Source organism: Cervus canadensis, chromosome 11 (assembly GCF_019320065.1).
Source record: "Cervus canadensis isolate Bull #8, Minnesota chromosome 11, ASM1932006v1, whole genome shotgun sequence".
In the NCBI taxonomy this organism is placed as follows: domain Eukaryota; kingdom Metazoa; phylum Chordata; class Mammalia; order Artiodactyla; family Cervidae; genus Cervus; species Cervus canadensis.
Window position 1 is genome coordinate 73488681 of NC_057396.1, and position 22550 is coordinate 73511230.

The 22550-nt window shown below is 38.4% G+C and overlaps 1 protein-coding gene and 1 pseudogene across 1 annotated transcript in view; one reads left to right on the forward strand and one right to left on the reverse strand.

The window, feature by feature from the left end:
• The window catches only part of LOC122450481 (fatty acid desaturase 2-like protein FADS2B), a 914319-nt gene that overhangs the window by 563914 nt on the left and 327855 nt on the right, over positions 1–22550 (reverse strand). The gene's annotated exons all lie outside the window — the stretch shown is intronic.
• LOC122450563 lies at positions 14493–15392 on the forward strand (annotated as a pseudogene).

Genomic DNA, 22550 nt, shown 5'->3' on the forward strand with positions numbered 1-22550 from the left:
AAGCTGTGGTACACTATGATCTGATTTATATCTAGAACTGCTTTTACTATTATGGAGAAAGAATTTAGATAACAAAACACAGGGCAGTGGAACCAATTAGGTGAGAACATTTGAGGCTCCTCAGATTAGAATTGTATTGATGAAGATGGCTAAAAATGGAAGAAAAATGAAGAAAAACCACTTTTATTGAGTTCATGCATGGCCTCCATCCTTGCTGCTATGGTTAATTGGTAATGTTCTCACTATTTAAGTACAGGGTTTTCCAGGGAATAAGGCTCACCAACATTCTCGTTGTGGATCTTCTTTGCAGTCAAGACCTTCCGGTGGACACTTAACAGTGGAACATGTATACTACCTTCACAGTCCTTTCCAAGAGATCGTCCATATACCTCTCCCAGACTTCCCTGTCACTCACTTTCCAGTGTTATTCTGAGACCCTGTTCTGTCAGTCAGTCAACTAGTTGTTGTTGTTCAGTTGCTAAGCTGTGTCCGACTCTTTGCAGAATGCAGTTGTGTCCGACTCATGGACTGCAGCACACCAGGTTTCCCTGTCATTTTATCCCAGAGTTCGCTCAAACTCATGTCCACAAGGTCAGTGATGTCATCCAACCTCTCATCCTCTATCGTCCCTTTCTCTTCCTGCCCTCAATCTTTCCCAGCATTAGGGTCTTTCCCAATTAGTCAGCTCTTCACATCAGGTGGCCAAAGTGCTATTTATAACAGTGTAGGGACACATCTCAGACTACCCTTCTTCCCATGCTAAAAGAAAAGCAAGATATACATTGTACCCCAGATTTACATTGTACCCCATGTTAAGTGTACCCCATGTTATGCTGCATGTACATACTCTGGTCCTTAATTTGTACCCTTAATACTGCTGCCTACCTAAAGGAATAAAAATTTCTTAGAGGATAGAGCAATCTATGCTTTACAGTGAGAAAATAAATAACTTGTGCCTGAAATACTCTGCTTAGAAAATGTGGATGCTTCTGCAAATGATTGGGGCAGAGACTAAAGAAACCAACTGGAAGAGCTGCAATATCCTAAATATCAAAATAATTTTAATAATAACCAAAAAAAATTTTTTCAGTTGCAACATAGTGAATCAATGAAAGCCAAGGACTTCAAGGCTTCTAAAAAAATGAAAAATGTAAAGATAGTATAAGAAGAGTAAACATGATATATATTATTTCATTTTTAATGCACTTTAAAGGTTATGATTTAATAGAGTGTATGACATTTATAAAAATTCAAATAAATATAGATATGTACATGTTTTGTTGGTATAGCAGCAAATGATAAGTAACTATTTTAAGAAGTTCCAATAAAATTAGAAGCTCTACAAAGAACTATAATGAAAATCAGCATTGATGAATATTACTGTTAATAATAATCAATAATTGTCACATCAAATAGATAAGTTGAGACAAAATAAACAGATAACAGTTCTTAAATAAAAGCTAAATATGCAGACTTAATCACTGACATTGTAGTGGAAAACTGAATGCATTGATTAATTCAAATAAAGCTATCAGAAGATTAAATTATTTTTGAATAATGTTATATATTAAGTTAATATATAATATTGATTAATGTTAGCTGACATTTTAAAAAATAATTTTAGAATGAGATGTCATTTTGCACAAGAAACTATTGTTTAAAATAGTGAACATAAAAAATCATATTGACATTAAAATTTAACTATAAATAAAGAAAAGGAACCATTTGACACATTGCTCGTATTTTATTTACTTTAAGAAAACTGTTCTATTTTTCAATAAGAAACCTCTGCTGGCCCGAGAATATTTTTACTTATTTTTATATTAGCTCAACTCCAAGGGAGGTCTAAATCATATTACTAAAACATAAAAAGATTGCAAATAAGTATATGAAAAAATCTTAGACAGCTAAACACTGAATATAGACATAATGAAGAAATGAAGCCTATGGTATTGATGTTAACCACATTTTGCAAGCACTGCATTGGGAATATTTTGTCTTTGTTAAGTATTTTGAATTTAAACTATTCAAAAGAATCAATCATGACAAATGTTTAATTATAATATGAATTCTTAAGTTTCTTGAGGAAACAGTGAATTCTTGAATCCTATAAGGGTGCACACGTGCTGATAACTTGGGCTTGATTAATCCCTATAGATCATTCTCCTTGGTTTACCACTTTTATAAGCCAATCACTTACATGCTTTCCAGACTCTTGCCAATACAGATTAGTGAGATCCCATAACTTTTTAGTGTGCATTTCCTCTAAAAGCAAGTTTTTTATTTCATCATCTGGGCAAGTGATATTTAACTTTTGCTATAAAGGTGATGTGGAGTGGTCAGGTTGAGTGTTGAGGAGAATTACATGAGCTCCTAAGTCCCTAAGAGCAGTCACTGAAAGATTTTTGTCCAGGGAAAAGCTGATTCTTTCAGATAGCAGAAGTTAGGGATTGCCTCTTAAAGCAAGGGATTTTATTTTTGCCTCTGTTCTTGTCTGCCCAATGTCCCTAACCCATTACTTTATGATCTCAATTATTCTCTCCATCATTTCATATAGCTTACCATAAAACACCTAGTATTTAATTAATATGTCTTTTCTGCAGTTCTTACAATCAGGCCCTGGCTTAAACCTCAACCTGAACTTTCTTAAAGGACTAAAGAGGTTGAGAAACTCCTTCAAACCTACTACTGGCGCATTCCAAATGCTCATTCATGTTCCCAGTAGGATAATCATAGTTTTCAATTTAAAAGACCCCATAAATTTTACAACCAATATTATCATGGTCATGATGAATGCTACAATCAATTAATTTTTCAGTGCTTTGTTCTCCGACTGCATTTCATGCTGTCATCACTGGAGATAATTTAAACTATCATGACACTACTACAAGCCAGGGCTCACCAGTGTCCCCTTTCTCTGTCAAGTGGCTACCTGCACATTTTTTAACTATGTCAGCAAACCAATCCCAGAGATCCAGTTAAAAGGTCTGACTCTAGGGCTGCACCTAATGTTAAAAGATGAGATCACTAGGCGACGTTTAACCTAACTCCTGATTTTTGCTTTACTGACTGCACACGATGACTTGCCTAACCTGTTGATTTCTTTCCTGGATTATAAAGAATAAGAATGAAGAATTATGTAGTTAAAGAATGATTGACTTTCTACCCACCCCCACCCCTCTTCTCTTTAGCAAATTTGCCATATGGGCAGGTTGGCATCCAATTGCAGGTGGACCACATAGGCAAAACGGCATCCAGAGGAAGCTCAGGAGAAGTCAGCAGTCTGTACACAAGGGAAAAATGATGAAGGATCTAACCTCTTCCTTTAATGATTAACCGAGGGTTATTTCTTCATTTCTCCTTTACAAATTGTCATGCTGAGCAGGATCTTGGGAATTGGTCTTCAGACAAGAGTTCACCTTCTCCCCAGGTAGCTGGCTTTTCTGAATAAAGCACCTTTCCTTTTTACCAGCATTTGCCCCTTGATCATTGGCTTTAAGTGATGAGCATCTGAACCTGAGTTGGTAACAGAAATAAGTATTCTGAACCCAGTCTTTTGTGTGTATTTCCTCCCCTTATTGAAAAGTTAATTGACTTAGTTCATGTAGGTTCATCTCCTGGAGCAGAAAGCAGATGGCAAATGATGGTAGACCATCCAGAAGGAGAAGTGGAAGCTATCTGAGCACCTCATAGACATATAGATACCTATTTGTATGTTAATATTCAAAGGTACATAGTGGATATATTTTCTGTATATGTATTTGGATACAATACATAGGTAACAGAAAATTATGGTTGAATATGTCTGTCCCTGGGGAATCACAGTCTCTAAACAAAACATTTCTGAGTCTTATTTAATAAGACTGACCTGACTTAGTCAATGCGTAGTTATGATTAACTACCTAGTTTGCCTTTCCCCCAAGATACAAAACCGGGAAGAATGCCCTCGGGATCTGCTGTTATCAATGATTCTGGATTCTAGATGAGGTCACACTACAGATGTTTGTATGTTGTGTGATGCAGATTTACTCCTGGCATAGAAATGCTGTTCAATTTCTACAACTCAGTAGCCATTTATATTCTGTTACAATGGGAACTATAAACCAGTATTTCTTATACCTCATCATTATCCTATGGCAGTCTCTGAAACTGCTGAAAGTAAAAGCAGGATACATGACTTTCCCTACTCTTTGTGATGACAAAGGACAATTTATATTAAAGGAAGGAAAGGTAAATAAAATGATATAATTGATGCAAAAATGCAACAACAACAACAAAAGCAATTGAGAATCATTTACACTGGAATACGCTTGTAGCTACTTCAAGAGCCCCACGGGACAGAAGACTAAAAAAAGCCATCTATTCTCAGGCTTGAAATAAATCACAAAATGTTTAATTTTTGTATTTGTTTTTGTCCCAGGGAATAGAAGGACAAAATGTACATTTAAAAAGAATGTTAGACAATAGCTGATCATTCCTCTCAGGCTGTCATAACCTCTGGGTGAGATTGCCAGGAAAGAATTATTTTTTTAAAGTAAAATATTTAACCCATGAGAAGGTAGCCACGTTTAAGCTTAAAGGGAAACACAGTGAAAATGTATGCACTATTTTGTTTGTGTGTGTGTTTATGCTGTGGATTTGAGCATTTTCAATTGAGAGGATCCACAGAGGTATCAGTGACCCCCAAAAAATCCATAGTTGGAGCATAAGATAGAGAAATGCAATCAACAGAAGATGGGATGAGGCACAATGTTAGGCAATTTTAACGCATCAAAAGAGCTCTGGGGTAAAGGAGAATACCAGATGTTCAAGCTGGTTTTAGAAAAGGCAGAGGAACCAGAGATCAAATTGCCAATATCCACTGGATCATCGAAAAAACAAGAGAGTTCCAAAAAACATCTATTTCTGCTTTATTGACTATGTCAAAACCTTCAACTGTGTGGATCACAATAAACTGTGGAAAATTCTGAAGGAGATGGGAATACCAGACCACCTGACCTGCCTGCTGAGAAACCTGTATGCAGGTCAGGAAACAAGAGTTAGAACTGGATATGGAACAAGAGACTGGTTCCAAATAGGAAAAGGTGTACGTCAAGGCTGTATATTGTCACCCTGCTTATTTAACTTACATGCAGAGTACATAATGAGAAACGCTGGGCTGGAAGAAGCACAGGCTGGAATCAAGATTGCTGGGAGAAATATCAATAACTTCAGATATGCAGATGACACGACCCTTATGGCAGAAAGTGAAGAGGAACTAAAAAGCCTCTTGATGAAAGTGAAAGAGGAGAGTGGAAAAGTTGGCTTAATGCTGAACATTCAGAAAACCAAGATCATGGCATCTGGTCCCATCACTTCATGGGAAATAGATGGGGAGACAGTGGTAACAGTGTCAGACTTTATTTTTTGGGCTCCAAAATCACTGCAGATGGTGATTGCAGCCATGAAATTAAAAGATGCTTACTCCTTGGAAGGAAAGTTATGACCAACCTAGATACCATATTAAAAAGCAGAGACATTACTTCGCCAAGAAATGTCCGTCTGGTCAAGGCTATAGTTTTTCCAGTGGTCATGTATGGATGTGAGAGTTGGACTGTGAAGAAAGCTGAGCGCCGAAAAATTGATGCTTTTGAACTGTGATGTTGGAGAAGACTCTTGAGAGTCCCTTGGACTGCACGGAGATCCAAGCAGTCCATCCTAAAGGAGATCAGTCCTGGGTGTTCATTGGAAGGACTGATGCTGAAGCTGAAACTCCAATACTTTGGCCACCTCATGCGAAGAGTTGACTCATTGGAAAAGACCCTGATGCTGGGAGGGATTGGAGCAGGAGGAGAAGGGGACAACAGAGGATGAGATGGTCAGATGGCATCACCGACTCGATGGGCATGGGTTTGAGTAAACTCCGGGAGTTTGTGATGGACAGGGAGGCCTGGAGTGCTGCGATTCATGGGGTCGTAAAGAGTCGGACATGACTGAGTGACTGAACTGACTGAGCAGAAAATAAGAGCAAAGTTTGGAAAAGAGCAAAGGAAAAGAACTGTCTCACCACCAATTTTAGCACCTTTGCTCTTTTGCATAATAATAATTCTACCACTTAACAATTATATGACACTAATAACCAATATAACATCAAGTAATCAATACATCATACTGGATCCCAACCATTCTTATCACTTCAAACACATTGTCTCTATTAACTCTCCCCACAATTGGAAGAAATGCAGTATTACAGATGAGAAACCATTACATTACAGGTCAGTATACCACCTCAGATTCTCCTAAATAAAGTCAGCACATTTTTGATTAATTGCCTTTTAGAGCCTTTCAAAGGTATGAACCCATGAAGTACTTAACAAGTCAAATACACTGGGAACCTTGAGCAAGTGTAATTTATCTGGACCCACGGATTGGTCCTGTTGGCTGTGACTGTGAGGGCTACAGGTAAGTGTCATGGCCCTGGGTGAGGTGAGTGGAATATCTCTATTCTCGTAATCAGTATGAGCTGCCAGTGAAGAGACACAGGACTCTGCCAGAAGATGATTTGGAAGCGACTTGGAAGCATTCATCTGATGCCAATGGTATGAAGTACTCACCTGGATAGCCTCTGAATCTCTCGGCATTATTCTATTGTGTTTGAGTTAAGGTCTTATAACTGAAAAGAGAGGGACCCATGGAATGCATAAGCAGCTGTTAACCTAGTATCAGGTATTAAAGGAAGTGGCTTAGAGGTTAAGTACCAGCTCTCTGGAGGAAGACAGCACAATTATTTACCAATTCTGAAATTACTAGATACTTACAAAACCTTGATTTGGCCATCTATAAAATCACTGCTACTAATCTTTAAACATACCTATGATAGATGCTGTGGGAATAACCAGAACAATTCATGTGAGACACCTAGCAAAGCATTTGAGTCAGAGTAAAGTATTCACAATACTTACCTAATATTTTTATATATGACGAACTTCTGGAATAATATGAGAATCACAGAACCTAAAGAAATGAATGATAGGAAGTTTAAAGTGTAGTCCAGGATTGTTCAACATTTTCTCCTAGGAAACCACATCTAGTTTTCATGAATCCATGTTTTCAAAGATTTTGCCCAGCCACCAAATGTTTTCAGAATACATATTTTTGTATTCAGTTAGGAAAAACAGCCCACAAAACTTCATAGCAAACCTACAAATTAAAATAAAATCAAAATTGAACTAATATACATTTTCCATCAAAAGCAAAAGTGAAAGATTATATTTTATTAATAATAAAAGGAAAAGAGAATAAGTTAAACTAATGGGATACATGTAATATTAGAAAATAAGCAGTTCTAGTGATAATCATACAAAAGAAAAGGGATCTAAGAATATCAGGAAGCAGACTGAGTACAGTGATCAGGGAACCCTTGAAAAGCGGTGATCTTAGTGGCAATTGACACCTGAAAAAAGACAGACAAATATCTTCTCTGGAAAGATATTTGAGGAAGGGCATTCTAACCACAGGAATGAATAACTACCAAGGCTCTGAGTGAATCCAGTTTATGTGGGGACTGAAAGGAGGGTTGCAAAGCTGGAGTGAACAGTGAAAGGGAGAACAGTCGAGTCAGAGCAGAAATGTCATAAGCTTTGCACATCTTCATAAGGATTTGGGCCTTTACTCTGGAAAAGTTCTGAAGTCATTGGAGTGTTTGAAGATGAAAAGTAACATAATCTATCTGGTATTTTAACAGGATAACTCTGGCTTCCTTGTTGAGACACTCAAATGAGGTAAGGATGGAAGTAGGGAGGACGCAGGGAGGCCATCAGGAAAATGCAATGATACAAACATGAAATGAGAGTGGGCTCGTGTATGGAGGACTCACTGAAACTGGGAGCAGTTGGTTAAGTTCCGGATACATTTTGAAGGTAGAATGAAGATGTTGCCAATTAGCTACAGTGTAAAAAACAAAAAGGAGTAAAAAATGTCTGATAATTTTCCCTAAATTAAGATAATGCCTTTACTGCAGTGAAGAAGATTGAGAGAAAGCAGGCTTAGGAAGGATTGTTAGAAAGATAGTTTTTCCTAAACTTCCCAATAGACATCCTATAAGAGATGTTAAGCAGGCACTTGGATTCATGAGTCTAAACTTCAGGGAAGAAAAATGGTCAGGAGATAAAAGGTAGGTAAGTAGATAGATAGATAGATAAGACTATGGAGAGTGTTTATAGTCATTAGACTGTATTGTCTACCAGGGAGTGATTGTGGATGGAAAAGAGAAGAGATTTGAGGGTTGACTCTGGGGTTCTGCAAAATTCCAACCTGGGGGCAATAACACTGAGATCATGTAGCTTCAGAAGTAGAAGAAAATCCATGCAGGTTTGATAACCTGGAAATCTGATGAAGAGACTGTTTCAAGCAGGAAGGACTGAGAAACTGTTTCAAATGCTACTTATAGATTAGGGGTTTCCTTGGTAGCTCAGCTGGTAAAGAATCCACCTGTAATGCAGGTGACCCCAATTCAATTCCCGAGTCCAGGAGATCTGCTGGAGAAGGGATAGGCTACTGACTGTGGCATTCTTGGACTTCCCCGGTGGCTCAGACAATAACTGAGGTGGCTGCAATTGCAAAGTGGGAGGCCTGGGTTCCATTCCTGGGTTGGGAAGATCCCCTGAAGGAGGGTCTTGGAGGCATGGCAACCCACTCCAGTATTCTTACCTGGAGAATTTCCATAGACAGAGGAGCCTGGCAGTCTACAATTCATGGGGCTGCAGAAATCAGACATGACTGAGTGACTAAGCACAGCATGGTCTGAGAGATAACCTTTCAGAGGGCTCTGAGAAATTTCTCCAAGAGGAAAGGGGAAGAGATGGGATCTGTAGTGATTTTGCAACAAAGGGCAGGTGGTCTGAGCATCAAAAATTTATTGTAAATGAAAGAAAACCAGATATCTCAAGTTAAAGTATTAAGCACTTTTCTATGTATGGGAAGATGTAAGAGAAGCATTCCTTTGATGTGTGCCTCAGCTATCTGGGGCCAGTAACCTGTACTTTCACATCCTAAGTTTCTTCAGAGTTCACCATTGGGAGTGACAGCAGTCTGATGGCTGCTAGATGGTAGATATTCTTCTCTTTCCTGAGTTCCCTCGGGGCGCAACAGTTTACCATCCTGGTGGCTGCCATTGCTAGTGACTGTGACATCCTTTGTTTACTGAAATGGCAGGAAATATACCATTTTTTCACCTCTTCAGAAATTGACAGACTTTTTGGTTAATTGCCTTTTAGAGACTTTCGAAGGCAATTAACCAAACAAATTTTAAGTCCTGAGGTACTTCAGGAATCATATGCACAGGGGACCCTGAGCAAGTATAACTTATCTGGATCCACTGTGTGGTCTTTTGTTGGCTGAGTTATAGGTAAGTGACTTGGACCTGGGTGAGGTGAATATAATGTTTCTGTACTCACAGTCAAAGTTGGCTGAAAATATAAGAGACACAGGACTTTGCCAGAAATGACTTGGACACTGCTTAGAAGCATTTATCTGAAACCTCATGCATGAGGTACTCTTGCTGACAGCATCTAATTCTCTCAGCATCATCTTACTGGTGTTCAGTACAGGTGTTATAACCAAAAGGACAGAGACCCGTGAAGCCCACAAGGCACTCTTAGCCTAGAATCAGGTATGAAAGGAGGTAACTCAGTGGTTAAGTATCAGGTCTCTGGAATAATTTTTAAACATATGTGTAAATGATGTTGCAGAAATATATTTTAAAATGCTGTGAAACAATAAGGACAGTGCTTGTATGGATGTGAGATTTGGACCATAAAGAAAGCTGAGCGCCAAAGAATTGTTGCTTCTGAACTGTGGTGTTGGGAAGGACTCTTGGGAATCCCTTGGACTGCAAGGAGATCCAACCAGTCCATCCTAAAGGAGATCAGTCCTGGGTGTTCTTTTGTAGGACTGATTTTGAAGCTGAAACTCCAATGCTTTGGCCACCTGATGCGAAGAGCTGACTCAGTTGAAAAGACCCTAATGCTGGGAAAGATTGAGGGCAGGAGGAGAAGGGGACAACACAGGATGAGATGGTTGGATGGCATCACTGACTCGATGGACATGGGTTTGTGTAAACATCGGGAGTTGGTGATGGACAGGGAGGTCTGGCGTCCTGCGGTTCATGGGGTTGCGGAGAGTTGGTCACGACTGAGCGACTGAACTGAACTGACTCAGAGTAAAGCATTCAACATTAACTATCACTTTATAAATAATAAAATTTTAATATCATCTTGAGAACCAGAGAACGAAATAGAGAATATTGAGTCCAGGGATTTTCAAAATTTTTCCCAAAAGAAATAGAAACCACTTTTAGTAGTCATGGATCCATGCTTTCAAAGACTTCCCCCAACTACAATATAGTTCTAAATTTGTATTGTGGTTCATGTTAAATAAGCAACCCATAAAACCTCCCAATAAGCTTATGAATTAAGATGAGATAAACATGGTTCTATATGTGTTTTCCATTTAAAGCTTACAGGAAAGAATATATTCTAATGAAGGAAAAGAGAAAAAGATCAATTAATGAGATGTAGAAGTGTGTGTTTGTTGCTCGGTTATGTCTGATGCTGTGACCCCATAAACTATAGCCCGCCAGGTCACCATCCAAGAGACTTCGAAGGCAAGAGTAATAGAGCAGGTTGTCATTCCCTTCTCCAGGGGATCCTCAAGGGTTCAAACCCAGGTCTCCAACACTGCAGGCAGATTCTTTACCATCTTAGCCATCAGGGAAGCCCCACTTATATGTATATAATGTTAGATAATGAGCAGCTCTAAGGAGAATAATAAAATGTAAAAAAGATATCAAAAATGTCAAGGAAGTGAATTACAGTACTTTGATCAGGGAACACCTGAAAAGGGGTGATATTACCAGCAATTGACACCTATAAGAAGGGAGGGTGTTTGTTACAAAGATACCTGAGTAAGGGTGTTCTAACCATAGGAGGGAGCACTCCATGGTTCTTAGGAAAGTCAGTTTATTCTCGGAACTGAAAGGAGGGTGACAGGGCCGGAGTGGAGTGAACAGTGAAGGGGAGAACAGTGGGAGCCAGAAGCAGGAGGGGAATAAGCTTGGGATACTTTATAAGGATTTGGGCTTCACTTTGAATAAGTTCTGAAGTCACTGGAGTGTTTGAAGATGAAAAGTAACATAATCTATCTGGTATTTTAACAGGATCACTCTGGTTGCCTTATTGAGAGACTCAGGTGAGGTAAGGATTGAAGTGGAGAGGGTGCAGGAAGACCATTAGGAAGCTCTGCAATAATGCAAATGTGAGATGAGAGTGGTCAGCGTAGGGTGGAATCACTGGAGCTGGGAACAACCAGTCAGCTTCTGTATATATTTTGAAGATAGAATCAAGATGCTGCTGATTAGTCATCTACAGGATAAAAGACAAAAATGAGTTCAAATCATCCAGTGATTATTCTTAAATAGAGATAATTCATTCATTGCAGTGAATGTTTGAGAGAAAAGTAAGCTTAGGGGAGATAGAAACAGTTTTTCCTGATGTTAAGTAGGAATTTAGATCCATGAATCTGAAGTTCAGAGAATAAAAATGATCAAGAGATGATATAGGTAGATAGACAGATAGGGAGACAGGGTCTCATATATAGAGATAACTCAAAGTCATTAACCTGTATGGTCCACCAAGAGGTAACTGTGGATGGAAAAGAGAATGGTTTCAAAGGTTGCTTCTGGGACTTGCCAAAATTCAAAACGGTGGGGTGGGGGGTGGGGGTGGGGAATAGTACTGAGCATATATGCACCTGTTAGAAGGAGAAGAAAACCAAAGTAAGTCTGAGGAAGGACTGATAAGCTATTTCAAAAAAGGTCAAACCAGGTGAGGATTAGAACGGTCATTGGATTTAGGTTTGCATGGCCTTTTAGCCTTGATGAAGAAACCTTTAGAGGGTATGAGTGACAAAAGCCTAGAGGAACAATCTTATACTTTTTGATATTTTACTCAGAAGTAAGTTTCATTAACATATCAATAATCTCGTGCAAACCAAGTGTTTTTATAATTTTTAAGACAAACGGGGAAACAACATTCTATTCACCAGAATTTTTGCTTATTTAGACGTGTAATGTTGGGTTGGTGGGAAGTTAACATGACTGAAACTGTCTCTTAAGTGTAATACAAATACACAACAACTAGATATATTCTTGTCTATCCATTTCAATAGAACATCTATAATCTATATTCAGGGAATCCTGAAAAGAGTGAGCAAATATCTTTATCATCTAATAGAATTCATGTTTTCATAGTTATATTCTAAGACATATATTTTTGCCTAATGGTTGCTGAGGGAAAAAAATCCTTAATAATAAAAAATTAAAAAGCAACAAAAATATAATTAGTGCATGTTTCTAGTACTACATTAATTATGCAATATGTATGAATTCCATCTAAACTGTGTCTTTAGATTATTGCTAATATATTTTTTACTGTTAGAATATGTATAAAATATAGTTAACCCTGTGTATTTTATAATTTTGTCATTGCATATCATCCTTCAGTATATATTTTCCCCCAAATTTTGTAAATATTCCCTTTTTAAAATCTGGATACTTTCTTATCCACATAGATATTATCATGGCCTATGAATTTTATTTGCTGAACAGTGTCCCAGTATTGGAAGCACTGAAAGAAAAAAACACTTATTCTTATGAAAATGCATGGAATTTAGCATTTTAGATATAAAAAAAAAGTTACAATTTAAGCTAAAATGGTAAGCATTTAGTAAAAAGCAAATTGACATTATAAAGAATACTAAATTACAGCAAATAGAAATAATGAATTCATCCTTCACTTAACTGAATGTTCACCTTAAGAGGTAAAATCAATTAACCAACTTCAGAAATTTGGAATTGAATATAAAGCCACTAAACAAGGAAGCCAATACAGTGTAGTGTCTCTCATTTATACCTTGATAACCACTGTAAGCAAACCAAGCACTAAACCACAGTCAGTCCACTCAATCCCACAGAATGAAAGTAAGGACAGCAATCACAAATAGCCAGCTAGGGTTCTTGCTTATTATTGGTTTCCAAAATAAGCAACCAATTAATCTAGAGCCAACCAAATACCTCCTCTCTCTGCTTTCTGTCTACTCTGTAAAAACAACTCCAGCTCCTATCCACGGCATGCTCTTAACTGCTTTGGACATTGCCTGATTCAAAGGTAAAGTTCAGTTCAGTTCATTTGCTCAGTCGTGTCTGACTCTTTGAGACCCCATGGACTGCAGCACACCAGGCTTCCCTGTCCATCACCAACTCCCAGAGTTTACTCAAACTCATGTCCATTGAGTCAGTGATGCCATCCAACCATCACATCCTCTGTCGCCCTCTTCTCCTGCCTTTAATCCTTCCCTGCATCAGGAACTTTTCAAATGAGTCAGCTCTTTGCATCAGGAGGCCAAAGTATTGGAGTTTCAGCTTCAGCATCAGTCCTTCCAATGAACACCCAGGACTGATCTCCTTTAGGATGGACTGCTTGGATCTCCTTGCAGTCCAAGGGACTCTCAAGAGTCTTCTCCAATACCACAGTTCAAAAGCATCAATTCGTCTGTGCTCAGCTTTCTTTATATTCCAACTCTCACATCCATACGTGACTACTGGAAAAACCATAGCCTTGACTAGAAGGACCTTTGTTGGCAAAGTAATGTCTCTGCTTTTTAATATGTTGTCTAGGTTCTTCATCACTTTCCTTCCAAAGAGTAAGTGTCTTTTAATTTAATGGTTGTAGTCACCATCTGCAGTGATTTCAGAGCTCCAAAAAATAAAGTCAGCCACCGTTTCCACTGGTTCCCCATCTATTTGCCATGAAGTGATGGGACCAGATGCCATGATCTTAGTTTTCTGAATGTTGAGCTTTAAGCCAACTTTCTCACTCTCCTCTTTAGTTTTTCTAAAGGCTCTTTAGTTTTTCTTCACTTTCTGCCATAAGGGTGGTGTCATCTGCATATCTGAGGTATATTTGATCAAATAAACTGTGGAAAAATTTAATGTACTTAAGTGTGTGGAAAGAGTAACATAGAAACTTATGTTGCCATATGTAAAATAGATAGCCAACTGGAATTTACTGTATGGCTCAGGAAGCTCAAACAGGGGCTCTGTATCACCCTAGAGGGGTGGGATGGGGAGGAAGAGGGGAGGAAGGTTCAAAAGGGAGGGGATATATGTATACCTATGGCTGATTCATGTTGAGGTTTGACACAAAACAACAAAATTCTGTACAGCAATTATCCTTCAATAAAAAATAATTTTAAAAAAGAAAGAGAAAAAATATATAACTGTAAACAGTGGTTTGTTACAAAGTGAAAACTCTTTCTAAAGTGGACATTGTTGGATTATAGATTTCTAGGTACAACACTGATATAATATCCTTTATTTCACACATTTCCTATGTATTCAGCACAGCGATTCAAGCTGATCTCATTTTTTCTCTTCTTAGGTAAGATTCCCTGTAACCATGGAAAGAAGCAATTACACAGTGACTGACTTCATCCTGGTGGGCTTTATGACAGACCCCAGGGTGCAGCTGGTCCTGTGTGTGGTCTTCCTTGGTGTCTATTCTATGACTGTGCTAGGAAATACCACCTTCACAGTGTTGATCTGTAATGACTCCCGACTGCACACACCATGTATTTTTTCATTGGGAATCTTACTTTTCTGGATCTCTGATATTCCTCTATCTACACTCCAAAGATCCCAGTGACCTGCATCTCTGAAGACAAGAGCATCTCCTTTGCTTGCTGGGAAGCCTAGTTCTTCTTCTCTGGTGGTCTTGGATACAGCGAATGCTACCTGTTGGCTGCCATGGTTTATGACCGCTATATGGCCATCTCAGAGCCACTTGTTTATCCTCAGGCCATGTCCATAAAGCTATGTGTATTTTTGGTAGCTGCCTCATACCTTGGTGGCTTTATTAACTGTTCTATCACCACCAAAAGAATATTTACCATGAACTTCTGTAATGACAATATCATTGAAGACATTTTTTGTGATTTGCTTCCCCTGGTGAAGTTAGCTTGTGGCAAGAAGGATGGCTACCAGGCTCTGATGTATTTCCTCCTGGCCTTTAATGTCATCACCCCTGCTGTGTTCATATTTGCTTCCTACCTCTTCATCATCACCATCTTGAGGATCCCCAAGGCCTTCTCCACCTGCTCCTCCCTCCCCCGCCCCCGATCTCTGTCACCTTGTACTATGGCTCCATTCTCTATATCTACTCTCATCCACACTCTATTTTTCTGATAGCAGCAAAATCATTTCTACATTTTACACTGTAGTGTTTCCTATGTTGAACCCTTTTATCTACAGCTTGAGGAATAAGGATGTGAAACAGGCCATGAATAAGCTCTTCAAATAAATAAAGTTTCTCTCCTTTGAAGCAGATATATAGACAGTTTTAGAACTGGTTATTGTATTTCAAGAAGAGCTGCTTTTGTGTTCCTTTAGGATCAAGAATCCTTATAATGACAGTTTATGAATTTGCACCCTTGGTACATGGCAAATAAAGATAACTAAGACGAAAAGAAAAGAAGCACGTTTTAAGAGATAAAATTTAAATATAAAATATAATCTTTTGCTTTGAATTTTATACTACTTTAAATTAAAAAAAACCAAAAAACTTAAAACCAAAACCTATCTTTTATCTCATGAAGTGACAGAATAACCTACTGTAGAATGACAATATTTTTGATTGACTGATATGTATAGAATAATATCCAATAATTATTTCCTTAATATAGGAAATATATTGAATTTTAATATTTTCATGACTCAACCCCTTAAAATCATAACTTTCATTCCTATAGCAGAATTTCTAAAGCATTTTCATATGTCTTTTTTCTCCCCAGAAAAATCACAAAGGCCCAGTGGTACCCAACAAATAACTCAATACAACCATAATTCAGGAAGCACGACCTCTCCAAGCTACATGTCTGTTTGCATGTTCCTCAATAAAGAAAACTTGGTCACCTTCTCATAAGTATCATACTTGTGAATCAAGTTATATCTCCCTGGGCTTCTATTTTAATTATATGGGTGAACCTACAAGGCTATCTACTCCCAAATTATGATATTCTGAGCATCAAGACACAGTAGTAATAATAAAAATACTAATAACTATAGTGAGGGGAAACAACTTGAGAATTATCTCCATGAGTAAACATTACCCAAAAGAAAATTATAGAAGGAATGTATACAAGTAGTGATCAAACAAAAGATGAAATATGATGAGATGCATATAATTTTGACTTTTAAAAGTGAGATAATATTAGTGCAATTTTTGTTACTTAAAAAGTGAATAATGACCTTGATTCTATTGTTATAAGCATTAACAACAACAACAAAAAAGATGCAAAAAAAAGTGAAATTTAAGCAAGCATTCCCCAAAGTTCCAGGAAATCTTCTAAGAACAGGAAACACTGATCAGCACTGAAAGTAATGCATACTAAGCTAAATATTAAATCCAAGGAATATAATCCCAGCTAGTTGTAACAGAAATGCTATAGAAACATGGACCCATAGTGCAATTTCAAGATTCTTGGTTTAGACAATGTTCCAAAAGGAAAGCTATTAATGCCAACCCAGAATCTCATTTCCTAAAAGATGTCTCTATTTCTCACTATTAATCATAAAATTCCTATAAACTATATTTTTAACTAGTTAAAAGACCTAGTTGATATATTATAGTGGCAGAAAATCAACTATTTAATGTTGGTTAATTGAAAATAGAAAATTTATTATCCTAGAAGGACACATCAGTTACAAAACGTAAAACTGGTATAGTAAACCTATTCTTAAACATCCTAGTATTATAAATCCCAACATTTAAGTACAGAAAAATATATTTAACTACTGGTGAAAATTTCCTTTTCTAAGATAATTTCATTCATTTAGGAGAAACATCCAAGTCCCATCGTCCAAGTAATTATCAATATGTAACAGATACTGCACCTTTCACCAGTTTAAGTGTATATTTAAAATATTTTGTGTATGGAACAGTGAACTCAACTTCAGAATCAACTCTAAATAACATTAACAAGACCCTGGTAAGAAACTAGACTACAGCTAGTAATAATCTTAGGAAGACAAAATATCTAAAAATATAATAAAACTGTAATTAAACACATGGTACTGATATTTTAGAAAAAGCTTTGGAATAATGCAATATTTACATTAAGTTTCTAAGCACTGTTGGGAGCTTTTCATATGCAGTTTATGGTCATAGAGTATTCAAAAAATCTCCATATCAATTTGAATTAAAGTGGGATTCCTTAATAGCTTAGTTGGTAAAGAATCCACCTGCAGTGTGGAAGACTGACCGGTGTTGGATTCCTGAGTTAGGAAGATCCCTTGGAAAAAGGAAAGACTACCCACTCTAGTATTCTGGCCTAGAGAATTCCAAGAACTATACAGTCCATGGGGTCCCTTAGAGTCGGACATGACTGAGCAACTGAACTGAACTGAACTGAGCGACTTTCAATTAAAAAATTCAATAATTTCCTAAAGGAATTTTATTACTCAAATTACAACTGAAGTCTAAAGTCTTAAAGTAGTTTCTATTGTGTCTTTGGGTCTATGAGTTTTAATAAACATTTTTAAGTACATATATTTATGGGTGTTCTCCATACCAAAAAAAAAAAAAAAAATTCTCTTAGATTGACTTGTTTTATTTTTAAAAATTATCTCTAGTGGTCCTTCAATGCATAGACAATAAACAGTGGGCACTTCTGATAGTAGGACTTCTGAAATTCTCCAAAATGATACTATTTGGCTTTTCTATTCACATTCAGAAAAGAATAAGAAAAAAAGAAGTGAAGTAACAGGATCTATATAGCTGAAATTTATCAAACTCTCTACTACTATAACTTCCTATGGCTGTAATTACAAAACAAACCTCTGTTAACCTCAGTTCTTCCATGAGTATGGTCCATCTAGTCTTTTTCAGTACCTCATTTGAATGAGAGTTATCTAGTACATTGTCCAATTTTTATTAGAACTAAGTCTTTTTATTATCTTCTTTTTATTTGCTGTAGTACTTTTCCTTTGAAAGAGAAGGCTAATGAGATGCTCAGAAATATACTGCTAAGTCTTCTGGGTTTCAAACATAATTCTTTTTGATCTCATTTTATAGCATCAACCAATTTTTCTCTAGTGATTGGCATCATTTTCCCTCCCCAGAAGAATGATTTCTGTCAGTTCGGTGCAGGAGGAGCTGAAATCCAAGGTGCTTCCTGAATTCCCAATGACCAAAATACCTGAGGGTGTTTCCCTGGGGAAGCATCTCATCCTTGTGCACATAGACATCCAAATATACTGAGTATATGGTTATGGGTAGGAAAATTAAATTCTCATTGAGGTACATCATGTAATAGTAAAAGAAACTGTGTTAGCCATGATCCTGCAAATGTGTGTGTTAATTGATCAATTGTGTCTGACTTTGTGTGACCCCATGGTTTGTAGCCTGCCAGGTTCCTCTGTCCATGGAATTCTCCAGGCAGGAATATTGGAATGTGTAGCTATTCCCTTCTCCAGAGGCTCTTCCTGACCCAGATCAAACACCAAAGGGGAATTAAATATGCACCTATGCTATTAGGGGAATTAGCTCTTTCTCTGCTACAGAAAATGGAGAGGAAGCCAGAAAAAAAGAAGGAAAGAAAGGAATGCCACAGACATGATGCAAGTTTTGACCACGATGCAAGTATGTGAGGTGAATAAGAAATGGATGGAAGGATGAACAAAAGCATCCTAGAGCATTGCTCAGGCTAGAATTAGTTCAGCAAGATCACAACAAGGTCCTAGTGATCAAGGGAGTTCGGTGTCTAACAGAGATGGCCCTGCATTCATATTCTTACTGTGTTCAGTCCTTAGCTCAGACCACCCTGTGGGACGCATGACCTTGATACAAATGAGGAAATACATTTCAGAGATCAGCAGCTAGGGCCTTAGGACAATTATATTGTCTGCTTTTGGATCTTTGAAAGGCTATTTCTCTGGCCACCATGCGGGTCATACCCACCCTATCTTCCTGGTTCATTAGGATATACGTTCCTGCTAAGGGAAAATGAGTCATATATATGCTGCTCTTTTAAAATCTGCAGCATACGTAGAAGACACCTCAACAACCACGACTGAGTTTTCATAAACATAAAAATATGGTAGGAATCCAGTGTATTTAGCAGTATATTTCATTATTTTATCAGGACAGATAATTCTAAATAATTATACAAATAGTAATATGAATTATTTCTGCAGATTGGAAGAGGTGGTTACTGTTCCTCTGCCATTCAATTTGTTTCTTGGTACAGGTAATTTTTGGTAAAGAATCATGAGAAAGGCATTATGTAAATCTACATCTGTAGGTACTGGTGGGGAAGAAATAAACTATTAGGAAAATGAATATGTAAGGAAATAAATCCCCCAATATGTGGTTATTCATAGGAGGAAAGTCATTACCTCTGCAATTGTTAATTTATAGTAAGTTGTCTAATTTAATCTTCCTGCTACCCTCCTAAAAATTGATAGTATTTCAAAGGCATAATGGGGGGTCTCTGTAATTTACATTTTGGACACCCAACTGCAGTAGTAGCCATATAGTTGTAGTAATAAGATTACCTTGTTGAGCCCATTCCAACTTCAATGGCCACTTCGTACAAGGGTGCCATGAACATGAGCTGGGGTATGTGAGAGGAGGCTGTCTAATACTCACAGAGCAGTCAGGTCATCCACCTGATTAGTGGGAGCCACCAGTTTAAGCATGTGCAGCTAGAATGTGTACATATGTGTGAACATAAAGGGCTTAGGACATCTTCTGAACTGTCTATGATGTTGAAGATTCAATAAAATATGCCAGTCTCTCAGGCTCCTCTGCAAAGCCAGTCTGTCCCACAATGCAAAATGCATTGCTTATCCCTCAAATGTTAATGCTAGTGCAAACTTGTTCAATTGTAATGTTAAGGGGTATAAATCTGTTTTTACTCCAAACTGACCCCCTAATTTTATTTCTCAAAACTAGTCCTGCACCCTGTCTTCAACTTATCTACCTATAAACCTGTTCAGTCATGACCTGGACTTTGAAGACCTCAGTCCTTTCCCCTCAAAGACAGGAGTTAAAGCTGATAAATTAGGATCCTCACCCTGTATTTTTAAGGTATGATGAAACACTAATCTTTGTATTGGTCTCGAGGGATATGACATTGCATTTTGCTTCCTCACTGAGTAGAGAGTGTCTAGTGCAAGTAGTTACAAGGACTTCTATTCAAACCTTCCAACAATGACAACACTAATTCCAAGTGCCAAGGACAGGGAAGCAAAGTGAGGATTCTATTTTATTCTGAATATTCATATGCAATATGATTTTTTGGTCTGGTAAATAAGTAATAATCAGCTATGTGACTGGTCCCATTGGACCTACTGAGAGATATATACAAGCCAAAACTATCTTTCATGTTGTTTCCATTAGAACCACTGGCAAGAGTGTACCTTTGATATATTTCCATCTATGAAGCTTATTGTCAGCTCAGAGCCAATAACCAATAACCCACAGGAGATCAGTGTATTCCCTTTTCTAAAAGTAAGCTTGCCATGATAAATGGCTATAAGTCATCCACAAGAAGATTTTGGGGGAAGACATTGTACACATTGGCTGAGTTTCAGGATCTTTCATAAAAGGGAATTTTGAGTTCTCTGTGCTACAGCTTTGCAAGATGGTGGAGTAGAAGGATGTGCCCTCAACTGTGAGAACACCAAAATCACAACTAGTGACAGAAGACACAACCATAGACAGAAGAATGTCGTAACCCACCCAAAGAAGATACCCACATAGAAGGTCAAAGGAGAAGCCACAAGAAGATGGTAGGAGGGTCACAAGTGCATTTAAAATCAAACCTCATACTCTCCAGAGGTGCTTGGAGGGCACCAAGAAAGCCTTGTGTGCACCAGGACCCTGGGAACGGAGCAGTGACCTCCACAAGAGACTGAGACAGACGTGCCTGTGCGTGTTTGAGGGTCTCCTGCAGAGGCACGGGTCAGTAGTGGCCTGATGCAGAGACAGGGACTCTGGCAGCAGCAGTCCTGGGAGGAACATCGTGTGGCATAAGTCTTCTTGGAGGAGGTCACCATTAGCCCCAATATAGAGCCATGGAGCAGGCGATCCACAAACCAGAGAAAAAATATACCAAAGAAGTTGTGAAAGTTTTAGGTCCCGTAACAGACTTCCCAACCTGGGCATCTGGCAAAAGGCCTGAGAATCCCCAGGGAATCTGACTTTGAAGGTCAGTGAGATTTGATTACAGAACTTCCACAGGACTGGGGAAACAGACTCTTGGAGGGCACACATAAAACCCTGTGCGCACCAGGACCCAGAAGACAGGAGCAGTGACCCCACAAGAGACTGAGCCAGACTTGCCTGTGAGTGTCCAGGAGTCTGCAGTGGAGGTGTGGGTCAACAGTGGCCTGCAACCGGGTCAGGGTCACTGACAGCAGCTGTCCTGGGAGGCGTGGCCTGCTGGAATACATCCTTTTAGAGGAGGTCGCCATTACCCTGCCGTTGTTTGGCCTCAGGCCAAACTACAGGGATGGAACACAGTCCCATCCATCAGCAGAAAATTGGATTAAAGATTCACTGAGCATGGCTCTGACCACCAGAGCAGGACCCAGTTTTCCCGAAAGCCAGTCCATCCCATCAAGGCTTCCCTGGTGGTTCAGATGGTAAAGAGGCTGCCTAAGATGCAGGATACGTGGGTTTAGTCCCTGGGTTGGGAAGATGCCCTGGAGAGTGGAATGGCTACCCACTATAGTATTCTTGCCTGAAAAATCCCATGGATGGAGGAGCCTGGCAGGCTATAGTCCATGGGGTTGCAGAGTCAGACAGGACTGAGAAACTAACACTTTGACTTCCACTTTCAAGTCCCTCCCATCAGGAAGCTTGCACAAGCCTCTTACCCTCATCCATCAGAGGGCAGAGAATTGTTAACCCACATAAAAATATTTTTTTTTCCTTAGAAGAAAAAATATCACCTTGGTTGTTTTTTCATCTACTTCATTTTCAGAAACCACCTAATCCGTGAAACATTTCCACAAATGTCTGAATATTTCATACCACTGAGAGATTGTAATACTTAGATAATTGATTCCACCTTGTCTCTGAGTTATGGACTGCAATCTGGCTTTCTTTCAACCTGCTTGTTTATTCAGGTGAATAACCCAGCTTTAAATCCCAACAGGAGACAACTCACTACATGTTATGTGTAATCTTTATTTATATGTATCTTTGCCAAAAACATTGACCTCTCAATGCCTTGACTTTCACTTATTCTTCATTTCATGATGACCTTAGTGATCATTTAAGTAAATTTCATGCCACTGGCTGCCATAGGTTCAGTTCAGTTCAGTTCAGTTCATTTGCTCAGTCGTGTCCAACTCTTTGGGATCCCATGAATTGCAGCACACCAGGCCTCCCTGTCCATAACCAACTCCCAGAGTTTACTCAAACCCATGTCCATCGAGTCGGTGATGCCAT